The sequence below is a fragment of the Schistocerca americana genome, chromosome 3, assembly GCF_021461395.2.
Source record: "Schistocerca americana isolate TAMUIC-IGC-003095 chromosome 3, iqSchAmer2.1, whole genome shotgun sequence".
Lineage (NCBI taxonomy): Eukaryota > Metazoa > Arthropoda > Insecta > Orthoptera > Acrididae > Schistocerca > Schistocerca americana.
The window spans coordinates 79213687-79230197 of NC_060121.1; positions in this window are offsets into that span (position 1 = coordinate 79213687).

Sequence of the window (16511 nt, forward strand, 5' to 3'; positions counted from 1 at the left end):
ACGGTGCGGTATGGTGCCCCGCTGTGCACAGTTCTGCAATAGGACTGGTAATCGGTAATACAAAGCACTTGTTCACCTGTTTGGATAAGTGTCTCGCTCAGTGAGTCTGTCGCCTGCAACTGCTGTGCATTAACTGATGCTGAAGCAATCATGACCCCACAAAGCCACGTTTGCAGCAGGAATGGCATCAGCCCTCACGACCGTACCGCCGTAATTTACTGTGCTATCACGTAAGAATGCGGCCTTATTTGTAAATATACGGAGACTGTGAACTGGGGATATTTAACGATCCATATCTAAATATGTTCTTGTTTCCGAACACGTCATTATTTTCTTCTTTCAGTTTTGAATAATACTACATCCTGCAAGAATATCTGAAACTTTTTAAAATAGCATGCATCAGTTAACGCCTACGTAATGAGAAAAATCCCGATGGTATATAATTACAGGTTGAGTCAGCTTCCGAACTATTTGTTAAGTCGGTAAAGATCTCTGTCTGCAGAAGACTCTTTTACAGATTTTCTTTGTGCTGAAAATTCCAAATGAGTGAGCATAAAACTTGTTCCACAGATCTACAACAGACGGACGTTGTCAGTAGCGCCGTATTATCATGTGAATCTGCCCGACGACTTCTTCTAAAATCTGGATTGACCTATGCTTCATTTTCCATCACTTGGTACCGTCAGTTGCTCCAGCTACCTAGTTACCCAGCGACCTATAATAAACTGGTAATCGAAGGGGTGCAACTTCTTTGAGTGACTCTGTAGAATGTCCCAGCCTTCTCATTCGACCTTGATGCGTTTCCTCTGGCCAGGGATTTCAGTTGATTTCCTATATCCTGAATACTTGTCTCAAAATTAACACTTCCACGTTTGTGCGTTGACTGAAAGTAGCATCCGAATTACGATCTTTTGTGATTTTCGGAAAATCGAATTCAGTAATATGGTCTTCTCTTATCGTCTTGCATTTCTGTGCCAGTATGGCGAACGAAGTGACTGATATTCCGATTATTTAAGCGGATTTGCAATCAACTTACGCATCTTCAATGGAGTACAGCTTGCAGTAGTCACAGTATGAGCCCGTTGAGTTCCACCAAACTGCCAATGCGAGCAATGTGTACTGTTTGTGCTAGTTCATGTAAAACTGTTTCCACAAGTCCACAGGGCAGATACAGTAATCGAGAATGCACGTTGCTAAATTTTAACTCCATCTCATGTGTGTGCACGTTTCTGCAAACAGCATTAGACATACATACCAAGCAAATAAGTCAGTTAAATGTCTCATCCGGAACTCTCCCACCTAACGCCATCGTAGATAAGTTCTTCGCCTTACGTCTATCCAAATAGATCGCCTTATGTAGTTAAATAAACAGTTTCCTCTGGATCTACGAACCAACTTGCCTTATTACCGTAAGTGATTGGGTTCATTCCACAAGAAGATGGAAAAGAATGCAAATACGTTGTCAGATGCATGTGAGAAGAACGTTAAGAATAAGTAAATAAAAAAAACACAGTTGTTGCAACATCATCACTATTCGCTGACAGTATCAGTAGTTTCTTTTCCACTACTTACGACGATACGTAGTGGGAGATAGAAGTGAAATAGTCCGCAGTAAGAACGTTCATACTGGTTGTGATTCTCGGCTTAGCATTATCATTAACGTGAAGTATTTCGGAACGTGTTATAGTGGTTTACAGGTTCAGGAAAATATGTCACATATGTTTTTTTAGGCGTTGGAAGTCAATACCTTGCAACATGCGTAGCCGAACTACATCGTCGTCGGCTCTATGAGATGATCCTCCCCCCTTTCATAGCATTTTAGCACTAACACCCAAACTTCCAGATGTGAAACTGATCAATACCAAACGTTGTGTGTCGATCGAGTATCAACCTGCTATTCTCTGTGGTATTAATGAGAGAAAAGGAAAATAAATAAACTATGTTCGTTGCACCCCCTACGCTCTCCTTGGTTCCTGGATAACGGTATATGGTGGCCAGCAAAAATAACATTGCTACAAACACCGAAACGTCCTTTTACATGTCAGGAATATGTTATCCCTTATAACAATTTCACGTGTAAACCGTTTTTTAAAAAAAAATCGCCCTCATATATTCCAAACTGACTTCGAACTCGGGAAGTTCAACACGAGAAGCTAACGCCTTGCCCACTCACATACAACAGCTCTCTGTGCCGTTTTATCACATATACGCTTCTCCTATACTCGATTGTGCCGGTGTTCCTTTTGATTATCGTTTATGAATGTCCTATTGGACGACATTACCCAGCACGACCTAAATCGGTGTTTTGGTTGGTACTCTATTGACACACAACGTTTGGTACCGATCTGAGTGTCTGATATCGGAGGTTTGGGAGTAAGTATGAGCAATAACGACACAATTTAGATTTTCTAACTTGTATTTGCGTGTTGCCGAGTTTACAATCTTCAGTGTGCTATTATGGATGCCGTGATATATCAATAACAAGAAAGGCGCAACTGAAATATAGTTATGTAAACGTGCTTAAGTGTGATGTGCATATAAATTACAGGATCTATGCCCACACAAAAAGAGCTGAAAGACCACAGAATTTCCTCATTCTGCGACGGGAGCAAATTGAGAACTGGTGTAACACGGATAAGGACATACAGTAAACGCAGCTAGAACTTATTTTTTGAGTCTCAAATATTTGATGATGATGGATTCATAATTGAATTATTCGGTGAAAGAAACTGATTAGGGTTACTGCTGCTAGGGTACGTCTAGTACCTCAGGGAGACAACATGAACTCAGGAAAGTTGGATGGATATCGATGATAACCAGTTTTACCCTATGAGGCATTACCTTTATTCTTTGCTTTTCAACTCTAAATAAAACAGTGAATGTTTTTGGTAGGCTGAACGGAGGAATTAAGATGATGCAAACTTGATTCTATATCCAAGCTATCGATTAAGGATCCAAAAAGTTGCCAACTGATTAAAGGAATTTTTAGAACCGCGCTCAAATTTTATCCTACTTTGTGATTTACTAGATAAGTAGAAACGAAAATTTGCTTTTGACGTCTCGTCGACGTTCGGATCGGACAAAGGTGTACCAATGAACGGATCATAACCTTTTCAGGTGAACCATTCCGGCACCTGCTCGAAGTGGACTGAGAAAATGAAAGAAATTCAGGCGAAAACGTTGAATGAGGATCTCAGCACCTCGAGATGTATGAAACTTCTTTCTTAGCCATAACTCAAAGAATACTTTGTATCTCATTAAGACATCAGATGTAGGCTGCTAGGCGCTGCTAGGCATTAGATACATTTGATGCGCCGCTTTCCATTCCCTCTTGGGGTCGTTAATCTAACGACAATCCTGTTAGTCCTCTCATATTAACTCTCAACTTGACTTTAATCAACTGGGGAGCAGAGGAAGTAAAGTATGGAGTTATATGAAGAAGGCATAGGTAGGACAGCGAACACACACACACACACACACACACACACACACACACACAGCCTTTACTTTGTTGCATTTTTATTAATTTTATTATTACTACATTATTTCGCTTAGGTTTACTGAGCCATACTGCAAACTGCGTGGTCCAAATGTCAACTCATATATGCAGAGAAAATATAGTACAAATAATGTATACAATGGTTTTAAATTAATTTGCTGTTTCACATATGTTCAATACTTAGAGCTAAGGAATCTTCACATATCAAACGTAGTCAGAAAACACGAAGTGCTATTCAAGAGAGAATGAAATGCATACACACAGATATTAACAAGAGCATTCACTTATAGATAACAAACCATATTTCGTACAACCACACTATTATTTCGTGTAAATCAAATAAGGGCTTTCTTGAATGGCACCTAAGGTTGGCTGCCGCATTATAAAATCAATTTCATTCAGTATTTCGGCGATCCAGCTGTTCCCCATCCTTATCAGAACCCCTGCTGCTGAGACCTGTTGAAAACTGATGCCAAGGTTGCAGGTCTTCGTAATATACAGGCATCTGAGGAGACTTTCGATTCTGATTACTCCAGGAAAGACTAAAATTCTAAACTGGAGCTTTATTTATTCTCCTCGGTTCTGAGCTTGGGTTTTGCGACCGAAAATTTTGTATTGGTTGTCAATTAAATGTTCTGGGACCAAATAAGTCTAAAATAACAAATTTTAAAAAAATTCTTATGATCATAAAAGTATTAGGGCAAGTAGACTCATATATGCTACATCATTCATCAAACTCGTTTTACATCCTAAAAATGACATATTTTCACTGATTATCTTTAGATGTTTTATTTGTAATCTGACAACTGAAATATATAAACATTTTTACGTAAGTACTGCAAAATGTTAGTTAATTATTATGTCATAAAATACTATCAGAAAATTGGTCACTCCAGAGCCTTCAGAAAGAACGTTGCACGTTGTTATGTCACGCCAAGTATATTATATTGATTGCTGCATTAAAATTCAAACAAACACAGATACATGACAATGTTTTGCAACACAGTCATCAAAGCTCTGTAAGCAAGACTCGAAATGTTTTAACAGTCGCTCACTTTCTCGACTATAGAAACCCGTTCCTGGCCACGCAGCCATTGTAGAACAGCTGTGTAAATACTAAGATGGTATCTGTTCTTTCGGACACTTGACCATCTTCTTCTGTGCGAATGCACAAACAGTTCCCGAACTCTTACGGGAATCGCCAACGCGCCGCGAGTAATGAGTATAATGGGCGGAGGCACTACGAATGTAGTGCGGGACAATACGTTGAGAATGTGGGTTTCGCGGGAAGCAGTTTTTATAGTCAATGCAGTCCAAAAGTACAAAAATTACCCCTATTTCTTAAAACCACGCTAACGCTGCGCTAAACATGTTTCTTCAGTCAACCTACTGGGAGCTTGCAGAAACGAAAGTACGTGATGAACAGAAAGCACGTGGTGTGAAGTACAAGACACAATCGAGGACAGCGAATTTACTTACATTTCTGAGCTACAAGAAAATAAAATTAGTATGCAGCGTAAACGCATCAGAAGGAGTGGGGAAGATATTTGAGGATCCCAATGATATAACAAAACATGAGCTCTTGTTGGAATGGGAATCATCAATTTCAGAAGGTTTTACACTAAAGAGTTTTGATGTATTTCCAAGTGCTTGTAGGTAAACAGATGGTAACTTGCGTCACCTTCTTTCATGTGTGTTCTGACACTCGTAGAAACGGATATCCCTGACACCTACCAAATGTAAGTGGTTAGGATGAACTTATGGTTCATAGGAATAAGTGCCAAAATAGTTTTCAGCTTCCTGCTAGGCTGAAAGTCTCGAAGACAGAAGAACCTTCTAATTACTGGCTGGATCGCAGTGTCGCCCACAGCTGGAAATCTGAGGATGGTTGAACGACGTTCACCGCACATCCAGAATCATTGCAATTCTTCGCCAGCTTTAAGTCTCCTAAGCCAGCAATACATGATCTGAGGCCCATTGGAATGAAATTCTCATGCCTTTTCGTTTATTTCTCAATGCTTATAGTAAAATTTCAAATACCTGAATATTCATCTTACTGTTAGACTCTAGTCTGAATAGAATGGAACACGCTTTTTGATTGCTAGACTACAGCAGGTTCTGGAGCCTCACATAAATACCTAATGTCAGAGCTTTTCGAATCGCTGCCGCTTCTGAAGTAGAATATTAACAAGGTGGCGGCAGACGGAGTTCTTAGGAATACTTCAGCTGCGGGAGAAGTAATACGCATCTATCTGCTGAAGTCTCATGAAATTAAAAGCAATCAATATAAAAGTGAACAAAGTGCGTCAGTCAAGTTTAAAGTAGGCAATGAAACTGGAACTCATTGTGCCATAACAATTTTTCATCGTACTGTAAATAGTGACTACCGAGATTTTACGTCTGATAGCGGAATGGATTTCTAAGTTGGTCTATGGATTTATCTGTTTGGACCTAACTGTAGATACTGTGCACTGAACCTAGTGCTTTCACTAGCAGAGGGCAAACACTCCTCATTTCCAATGCAGACCTTGTGTGTGGAAGACACCCTCATTTGTCGCGGGAGCATGATTAATCTGTATTGGGCTGCTGCCCTACTTGGCTATTAAAATATCTCTCCAAGTACTGACGTCGTCATGCAGCAGGGATTCGACAACTTCTCCTAGGGAGACATTCTTGTAAGTTGATCGCTGTTCTCCAAGGCCCACAAGCCTGCACCCGAATTGTACTAAGTCAAACTGATGAAGTGCACCTTTCGCAACGGTGTGGTACAACGATCATTCTAATCGATGATGCAGCGGACGAAGACAGACTTACAGTGGTCAGACCGTCAAGTTCCAGCTGCAGGTCTCATTGCGTTAATGTTGCTTCTTTTCGTGGTTACATAGTGGGCTGATGACAACTGTAGAAAATTTCTTAGTCAAACTGTTAGGTCGTTGGCAGTCATACAGCCATTGAAGGTGTAAATGGCTCTGCTTGACATTAGGCATAGAGATTTGGTCTTTAAGTGTAGAAGAAAAGCGATAAATCGTTTGCATACTGGAGGGATTTAACATCTGGTGTAATGATGTTCTTCATATCTCGTGTGTGTATTAAAAAGAGAGTAGCGTGCTGATCTGAGCGTTTAGGGAGTCCTCTTGAGTTTGTATGAGTAATTTTTTTTATTCTTACACACTTGGTACCGCGCTGTGGAAAGATACGAACACAAAACAGAATAAGTCTTTGAAGAGCTCTTTCAGTAAACGTCGACAAGCCGACAACGGGATAGTTTTGTAGGAAGTTGGACTTCCAAGCACCGATTTAGATTAGGGAACTGGAACCATTATTTGAACTGTTCAGGAAGGTAGCAGACTCTAATTCAGATGTCGAAAGGTTCGTAGAAAAGTCGTGAAGGGACGATTTGTCACGAGAGCAGACGACAGTGAGCATAACACATTCCAAGGACTGAATTCGTAGAGGACTTCCGTATATAATTTATCTCTTTCATCTGAGACGGGGGTCTTAGGAAATGATCATATGCGATGGCTGCTGGGGAGAATTTATCCAGTTAAGGGGTTTTCACAATTTTTAAAACATGTTAGTTCGAGCATTTACATCCAAGTTTCACGGGTAACCTTCCACAGATGAGAAGATTTTAACCTTCTTATGTTCTAGACGACGTTCGGCAGTCACTGGTGAGTATTCCGTATTCCACCGTACCACGGAGTTCTTAATATGTAGTTAAGTTAAATGTGGCTTTTGATACTAGAATTCTTTCGCATTTAATACTCTAAAGAATGTGTAGTAAGATACTTACACTGCGTCGGTCTATGGTAAACTTACTTCAGCAACTGTATTATTACTTTTTGAAACAGTACCAGTTTTTGTTATTTATGCTCCGCAGCTTGTGGTCGTGCGGTAGCGTTCTCGCTTCCCGCGCCCGGGTTCCCGGGTTCGATTCCCGGCGGGATCAGGGATTTTCTCTGCCTCGTGATGACTGGGTGTTGTGTGATGTCCTTAGGTTAGTAAGTTTTAAGTAGTTCTAAGTTCTAGGGGACTGATGACCATAGATGTTAAGTCCCATAGTGCTCAGAGCCATTTGAACCATTTTTTTAATGACTTTTAGGAAAGAATTCCACGTCTCTTGCTGTCGCTTCCATCGTCCAAGTAGCAGGAAAAGTTACCTTATTCTGAATTTTGATGCAATATGCAATATTGACCGAGTACAAATATTCACTTTTGGTGGCAAGAAATACGTGAGCCACTATTGTGGCGAGAGACTCCAGGGCAGGAGAGCCGTCGTTGAGGACTATATGGTGACTGCCTTCCATTACATCAGGTGAGCTCTGTCCTGGGTGTCTTGTACACGGATTTCCCTAGAAAGAAAGTAATTCCTGCCGCAACAGGACAGCGGCACCCCCTTTAGAGTCGAGTCTGCCTGACCTAATAACAAAGTACCTTCTACAGGTGATACGCCTATATAGTTTGGATCACGTTTCGGAAATCGAAGCCGCACACACATTTTTTAGATGGATTTCTTGTAGCAGGCTGTCTCTGTTGTCTACGGCTAACCGAATATGCCACTGAAGGACCATGACTGGAAATAATGCTTAGAGTTAAAATTCTTACGTCTCTCATGTCTAACTCTGCTCGGATAAGGAAATATACCTCACTTGTTAATATGATACTCCAGATATTATCTCGGAGTTAACTGCAGCTGCCATTCGTCGTGGACGTCCTGAACACTGACACTGTGTTACGGCTTGGTAATATGGAATTCCAGTTCGCCTGTGATAAATGAAGCTGGAGGATACTGAGTGAGCGTCCATTGTATCTCATAACTGCTCACTTGATGTAACGTAAAACTAATTCAGAAACACATGCATACTCGCACTGTTCGATATTGCACTTCACCACAGTCCCACTGAACGTGAAGCATTGATCGAAGTATGCAGTTCATTTTTTCTCAACGTTTGGAATAAATACGTCTATTAACGCAGATTTTACAGTTTCAAGACATTATTCCAAGAGGCAAGCGTCAAATCCTTGTCAGTGCACAAAAAACCCTCAACTTTCTGATTGCTGTGTAGTCCGCATTTGAGGCGGCGTCATCGTTGTCTTAATGTATAGGCACTGGTTTACGCGTATAGTGATTTTGTTTTGGCTTCTTAGGTGCTACGCAGCACATTGTGCTGTTCGTGTCTTCCCTGCAGGAAGAAAACGAAGGAAGCGACACCTTATGTGGAGCGTTACACAAGTAGAAAAGAGTGGAAGAAAGACCTTGATGCTGGAATAATGGATCTGAACATGGTGAGCAACTCCAAGACGTATCAAAAACGGCACAGCGATGTTATAGCAATATTGAAATTAGTAACAATGCTTACTCTAGTAGCAAACTGTGTTCTTTTAACTTTCCAGTTTCTTTCAGTCTTCCAACTATTTGTTTTAGTTTTCTGGTTTATATTATATCTTAAATTAGACCTTACAAACGTACACTCATTTTCGGTGTCTACGTCTAATTCTGGAGAACTGTTGTTAAACTTTATTTGATATCTTTACGCTTTCAACGTTAATATAAAATCAATGAGATGGCTGTCATTATCACATTGACTTTCCAGGTGCAGTGTTTTATTTTATGCACTTCAAAGATTATGATTGTTGTATCATGTTATGTTCATCTGAACACTCAAGGAGACGCTCTCCTTTATCGTTCGTGGTTCACTGTCCAAATCTCATTGCCCTCAGCCATCCACGATCACTTCCCATGAAGAGTTTCAGATCTCACCTTAAGACAATTTTACGCCTTTATAAAGCAACTATATTTTCATAGATAATGAACATATATTTAAATGAGAAGCGTAGTATTATATAGTCGAAATATTTGTCTTATAACAGGACAAATACTAACAATTAAATAAATCCGTATAAATCAAATAGTGGGTGTATTATTAACAATTGCAAATCATACGTTTTAAACGGATTTTCTTTTGAATATTTTTGGCTTCAGGTGCCCATGAACTTTTCTACATACGGGCTTCACACATACACTGATCAGACAGAACATATGACGACCCACCTAATAGCCGGTATGTCTACCTTTGGCACGGATAACAGCGCTGTCACGTCGTGGCAAGGAAGCAGTGACATCCTGATAGGTCGCTGGAGTAACTTGGCACCACATCTGCACACACGAGTCACCCAATTCCCGCAAATTCTGTGAAGGGGAGCGATAAGCTCTGAAGCCACGTTCGGTTACATCCCACGTGTGTTCGGTAGGGTACAGATCTGGCGGGTTGGGGTGTTTGTCAAACCACTCCACCACGCTCCTGGTCTCGCGACTTGGTGCATTATCTTGCTGGAAATCCCACAGCTGTCAGGAAACGTAATCGTCATAATGGGATGTACTTGGTCTCCAAACAGTGTACTCCCTGCCGTTAAGGTGCCTTGCAGAAGCTAGACTGGACCCACGGATGCTAACGTGAATGTTCTCCAGAGCATAATGGAGCCGCCGCCATCTTGTCTCCATCCCCTAGTACAGGTGTCAAGGCGCTGTTAACCTGGAAGACGATGGATTGGCGCCCTCCCATCGGCATTATGAAGAATCTGTTGGGATTCATCGGACCGTGAAACGCTCTGCCACTGTGCCAATCCTGTGACGATGCTCACGTGCCCATTTGAGTCGTAGCTACGGACGTCAGGCGCTAACATGGACACACGGATGCTTCGACGGTTGTGGAGGCCATTCGTTAGGAGTGTTCGATGCTCTGTGTACTCAGATACACTTGTACTGTGCGCAGCCTTAAAGTCTGATCTTAGTTTCGTCACAGTTCACCACCTGTCTTGGTTTTGCAGTCTGACTTCCGTAATGAGTTGTTGCCGCCCAACCCGACGACGTAAGGACATGGTTTTACCTTGGTTTCGCTGCATCTTGAAGTCATTCACCACGCCACTTCTCGAAAACTCTCTCCATCTCCTCTGCCATGTCTCGATGTCCACCTCTTCCTTTCCGTCTCCGACTGTCTCTCTCCTCGTCGCTTCTCTCTCGTATACCGCCTGGGACACATTCTGACACACAGAAACACAGCAGTGTAACCCATAACACGCGAATAACCATACTCCATGCTTTCAGTATTTGACCTGAGAATGAGAGCACTCAGTGTCTTTCAAATTTCTCTCGTTGACAACTCCAGGAAATGAAGAAAGGAAATTAGTTTGCCGTTTCTACATTTTCGCTCTTCGCACAGCATCAAGTTTTAATTTATTACTTCTGTACTACTGTGTACGAGACACCTCTTTGCTGGCTGTATTCACAATACCACAGAGTCTACCATCGTTGTACCACATATAACTGAGGAGACACGATATGAAAGACTAAGAAGCGTGAAATACGGACACATCGTGCATGACTTATTAATCTATTGGTTCTTTACTATGAACTGCATTCGCAACACTTGTCACAAACATATCCACAAACCCCGTAGAGCGTACTTAGAAAATTATTTATTTGTACGTCTTATATAATTCAGGAGATTTTATGTCATAAATAGTGAGCTGTGTGGAAATAAATCTGCAGGATGAACTTCGTTAGAGATACAGGTAAAATATATCTACAAATATACGTTAAGTACGGAGTCCGCAAGAAAAATTTATACACGCTTTAAGGAACAAAAAGTATTACTTATGTGTTATTTTATATTTAATAGTTATCACACATGTTTTAGAACCTACAGTTTCGCACATTGTTACTTTAATTGTTCAAAATGTTACCGTTGGCGGCTATACACGTAACAGAACGACGAGCGGTCGCCGCAACTACATCGCTGCACATGTCACTGTAATGTCCTGGCGAAGTTCCTCCAGCGTGCGTGGCTTACGTCGATAGGCGTTATCTTTCACAGTTCCCCACAAGTCAAAGTCCATAGGTGTTAGACCTGGTGACCGTGTAGGGAACTCAATGGACCCTCTTCGTCTAGTCCAATGCCCCGGGAAATTATCATCCAGGAAAGCTCGTGTGCCTAGGTGGTAGTGTGGTGGCGCCCCGTCCTGATGGTGGAAGACCTCTTCATCAGCTCCATAAAGAGCACGTATACCTGCCAAAATTCATGCGTGTAAAATTTCCAGGTGCTTTTCTCCAGTGACAGTAGCATCAAAGAAAGAGAGTTCTACTAAGCCCCTGGTTGGTAGTCCACACCACAAATGGACCCCTGGTAGATTGAGCGCTTTATCCACATAAAACACGCGGATTTTCCGCTGTCCAGCACACACTGTCATGCAGATTCTCAGTTCCATTAAGTTTAAATTGCGTCTCCTCACTCCACACTACCTTCGTCACAAATTGTTCGTCATCCGTTACCATTTGCTGATACCATTCGCAAAATTGCATTCGGCGATCAGGATCGCCATCGTAAATCGCGTTCAGTAATCGTGGAACGCAAACTTTCAACTTTGCAGCTTTCAGGATTCTTTGTACATTTGTGCTGCTAACCCTCACTTCACGTGCACATTGCGTAGCAGACTTCCGAGTAGAATTTACAAAATAATTTCCAACACGATTGCCGACGATACAGGACTTGTAGTAGCTGTACGCTGTCTTCCTGATCTTCCTTTATAAATATCACAAATCGTTCCATGCAATTCAAACTTGTCAATGATACATTTAATTGTTAGGCGGGTTGGCGGTTCCCTTTTCGAGCTCCCGCCTGCACTGACGTTGCACTTCAACGGCATTATCAAACCTGAAAAATCACTTCACTATACATTTTCGTTGCTAGAATGTCAAGCGTGTTCCGACCATCTTGTTTTCTCAATTCCAAGATAAAAGTACTAACACCTGTTGAGCCAAAGATCCTACTGCAACACACTAGTAACTCAAATCGAACGACATTATCGATATCTCGTTAGAGCCTGACAAAGAGTGTATACATTTTTCTGGCGGACTCTGTATTTTAAGTATATGTGAAACACAGTTGTCATGTCCATACACTGTCAAAAACACTGCAAAAATCTCATCCCGTATGTTTAACATATTTGGTACACATATTCGTTACGATTTGGGAAAAACATATTGTGAGATGAGAATCACCAGCCTCCAGTACTTGTGGGAGTGATAACAGGAACAGACAAGGGGACAGGAGGGTGTGGATATACAGTGAGGGAAAAGGAGGAGATCGAAACAGATAGTGAGAGGAGGTGACAAACAAGTGGTGGAGGAGGAAATGGACAGAGAGAAGCGAGAGGAGGAGATGGACAGCGAAAGGAAAGAGGAAGAGAATGACTGACAGGGACAGAAGAGAAGGGCGGAGAAAGGGGAGAAGAGAGTGGACAGAGAGAGGGGGAGCCAGAAATGGATTGAACAGGGGAAGAGGAGGAGACGGTCAAACAGAATGGGGGAGGGAATGGTGGGAAGAATTAGTAAGAGGGAGGGGGTACGAGGAAGTGGAAGTAGAGGGGGGAGCAGGAGAGCAACATTAGGGAAAGGAGTGCATAGAGGCGGATCACAGAGAAAGGATGAGCAGATGGATGGAGAGAATGGTTCAAATGGCTCTGAGCACTATTGGACTTCACATCTGAGGTCATCAGTCCCCTAGAACTTAGAACAACTTAAACCTAACTAACCTAAGGACAACACACATATCCATGCCCGAGGCAGGATTCGAACACTGCGACCGCAGCAGTCGCGCGGTTCCAGACTGAAGCGCCTAGAACCTCTCGGCCACAGCGGCGGCGGAAGGAGAGACTACTGAGAAGTAGAAACATGGAGAGAGTGGTGGGAGGAGACGGAGTGAAGAGCGCGAGAAGATGGACAGAGAGTTGTGAGTACACAACGCCCAACGAATAATGCGTCCAAGAAAATGACAGCTAGACGAACGTTGATCGTAAAAGGAAGGAGAATGGTTCTGCGATTCCATATGCTTGGTTACAATTCCGCTATATTCTTTCTCTCGAAACCGTTATGGAAGATAATTCCGACTACCTTAATAATAATAGCCCAAGAGAACCGTTGAGACAAGTGTGATCCTGTAAGCAAATTGTTTATTTGCACAGATTGTATGAAAACGTAGCGAACATGAACCGTATAGGATAAATCGTGAAAAATATTGCTGCGCTTCATTAGAGAGGACCAGAGGTGGCGAATGTTTCACGGTACATTTTCTTGTCAAGATATTGTGTGGACCAAGCGGCATCCTACACCTATTACACGTAATCAGAAACTGAATCTAAGTAAAGGCACAATGATATGAACACGTTAGTGTCTGATGGCAAACTGTAATCAGAATTGTGGAATTTTGTTTTTCGACTCACGACAGCAGTAAGCTCCTTCGAGGGTGAATTCTTTAATGAACGAATGGGACATTGGGTGAATTACTTTCTGTCTCAGGTTAAACCAGACCTCATTGACGACCCTGAAAGCAGCTGAAGGCGTTGCTTGCAGCAGTAGTTATTTTATCACTGTTTGAGCTGAGCTTAACGATAGAAGTGTGATTCAAGAATGGAGACAGACAGGAAATGTTTTAGACCATATACTCTTTCCTAGCTACACGTATCACATAGTGTGTTGGAAATCTCGACCCACGACGTCTAAAGATGGCGATCCAGTACAATAAAAAGTTTGTCGCCTTATTCCCCTGATGAAAGCCTTACCTGTGTCTCAGACAAGCATTCTGAGTTACCAGTTTCAACATCAAAAGCGTAAACCGTGCAAAAGAGTCCCTGTTTCGGAATTGTCATGCTCTACTCAAAGGCAATAGACAGGATATTTCGTCACAAAAAGAACACTGACTTTGTCAGTCAATACGTATCCCCAAATAGTCCTGTACTATAACCATAATATCATCGTCAATGCGTCAGCATAAGTGCTGTCAAGGAGCCGTAGCACAAGTGACAGTTAAGATTACTCCCTTAAAGAATACCATTGGTGCATGGTAGAACACTGATTATTGGAAACCCTGTGGAAATCGAAAGTATTACCGAATGATGGATCCTGGGTCCGATCTAATGGCTAATTGTTCGTCTGGTTTGCATTAGAGCGCTCCTTGAATTTATTAGTAGGGAAAATTTGATTCAAAGCATTGGCGCTTACGAACACTTGCTTGTTTTTCCATTTGATAACACTGCTACATTATTCGTTGGAGAAATACGGCCTTTGCTGCATCAAGGCGGAGGTTCTGGATCTATAAACATACAAGAACAATTTCCAATGAAACTTAGATGTTACCAATAAACTGGAAACCATTTAGGCCATAGAAAGATATTTTGCAACGGTAGGTCAAGTATGTTTACTTAGGCGGGTACCTAAACGAAACAATTGCCCTATAATAAAACAATAATTACAAAGAATAACGATGTACATAGGGAGTAATATTATGGGTGTGAATCATTAAAGAAAAAAAGATATAGTAACTTTAGAGCAACTATACAATTTTAGAAACTATTACACCCTGCGATGGATCTGAATTATTGTATGTGGCTAAATTTATTCCATCTAATAATTTATCTGGACACCTAATTTAAATGATATTAACAAGGTATTACATTAATTAATTTAATTCAGCAGATGATTTAGGGTAGTATTATTATCATAACTTTACATTTTCTTTTCCAAGTTTCATGTTTATATTTGCATGCAAAATTTACTATGTACTTAGTGTTCACATCTATGCATACACATGTACTGCTGTAATTGGTAAACAAAACATCATCATAGACGTTATACAAACCCTGGGCCAAAGTTAATCAATTATGGTTAGGGAACATGAGTCTTTTGACTGGTTTCATTCTTCTTCATGGGCTAATCTTTTTATATCAGTATGTTTACCACACTGCATTGGCAAAATCTGCTTAATATCTTGTACAATTAGCACCTACACAAAAGTTTTGGTTTCAAGTGGCCGGTCACTAGTTCAGGATTTCTCAGCAGCAATCCCATTAACCTGCGTCCAATACTGTTGAGCATGTTCCATTAAAGGCTTACCTCACCTTTTCACCCTTGTACCTCTCATTTCTCTACTTTATTTGATTTCTTAATTTATAACCTCTCCCTATAACACTATGTAACACATTCTTCAGACTTTACACTTACGAACTGCCTCTGTGATATAAAATCCATTCAAGTGTGGTAAGTTGAATCTCTAGAGTATTGCTGTGTGTTAGATATATGCAATACTACATGAGTCAGTAATCGCAAAAACAAAACACCCACAGTTTATGGAGTACGGACGCTTCAGAGAGAGAAGGGAGCCAGAATATCCGTCCATCTTCGAGATCTTTCCCTGTCAACCGACTCCAGGACCTGCCCCTCGCATCAAGAAGGAGGAGAATAGTAAGGACGATACTCGGAAGGACGGCCGTGCAGAGGTGAGCAAACATCAGTACTACCGGGTATACATCGCAGAATCAGTCACTATCCCAGACAGCTCTCTCATTTTTACACGTGGGACTAGGTAAGGAATTCACTTTGTTATAATCTATTAATACAAAATAGCAGTGGTTACAATATCATAAAATAAATGTAACATACAACGGAATGATACTGCTGTGGAAAGTAAACTTCCATCGTAAAATTACAAGGACATGGAATATACCACTCGTTTGAAACACAAGCTGAACTGTGGGTTAACAGTCGATTCAGTCTTACATGGTTTCCCATGTGCATTCGACATGCTACCTCAAGTGTCCAGTACAGGATGTACGACCATACGGAGTGTTAGCTCCAATACTTTTTCATGAAACTAAGTGCTGCTATGAACTGCAGTGGTCATATGTTGTCGGTAATAAGAGGCGGACAAAAATCTGGTGTTTATACACTTTGCACACCTTCACATTCTTCCCCTTTCAGGTGCGGGGTTCATTATTCCTAGATGCCTTATCATTATTCGTGTCAACCAACCTTTATTTTGTTAAGTGTGGCCCATTAAAACATTCTGTACCCTTTTCATTCGCATGCCTCTCACTTCCCTATCTCTATTTGATATATTATTTTATGACAAACGCCTATAGCATCACATTTCACATTCGTTATTAGACACAATTATGGTCT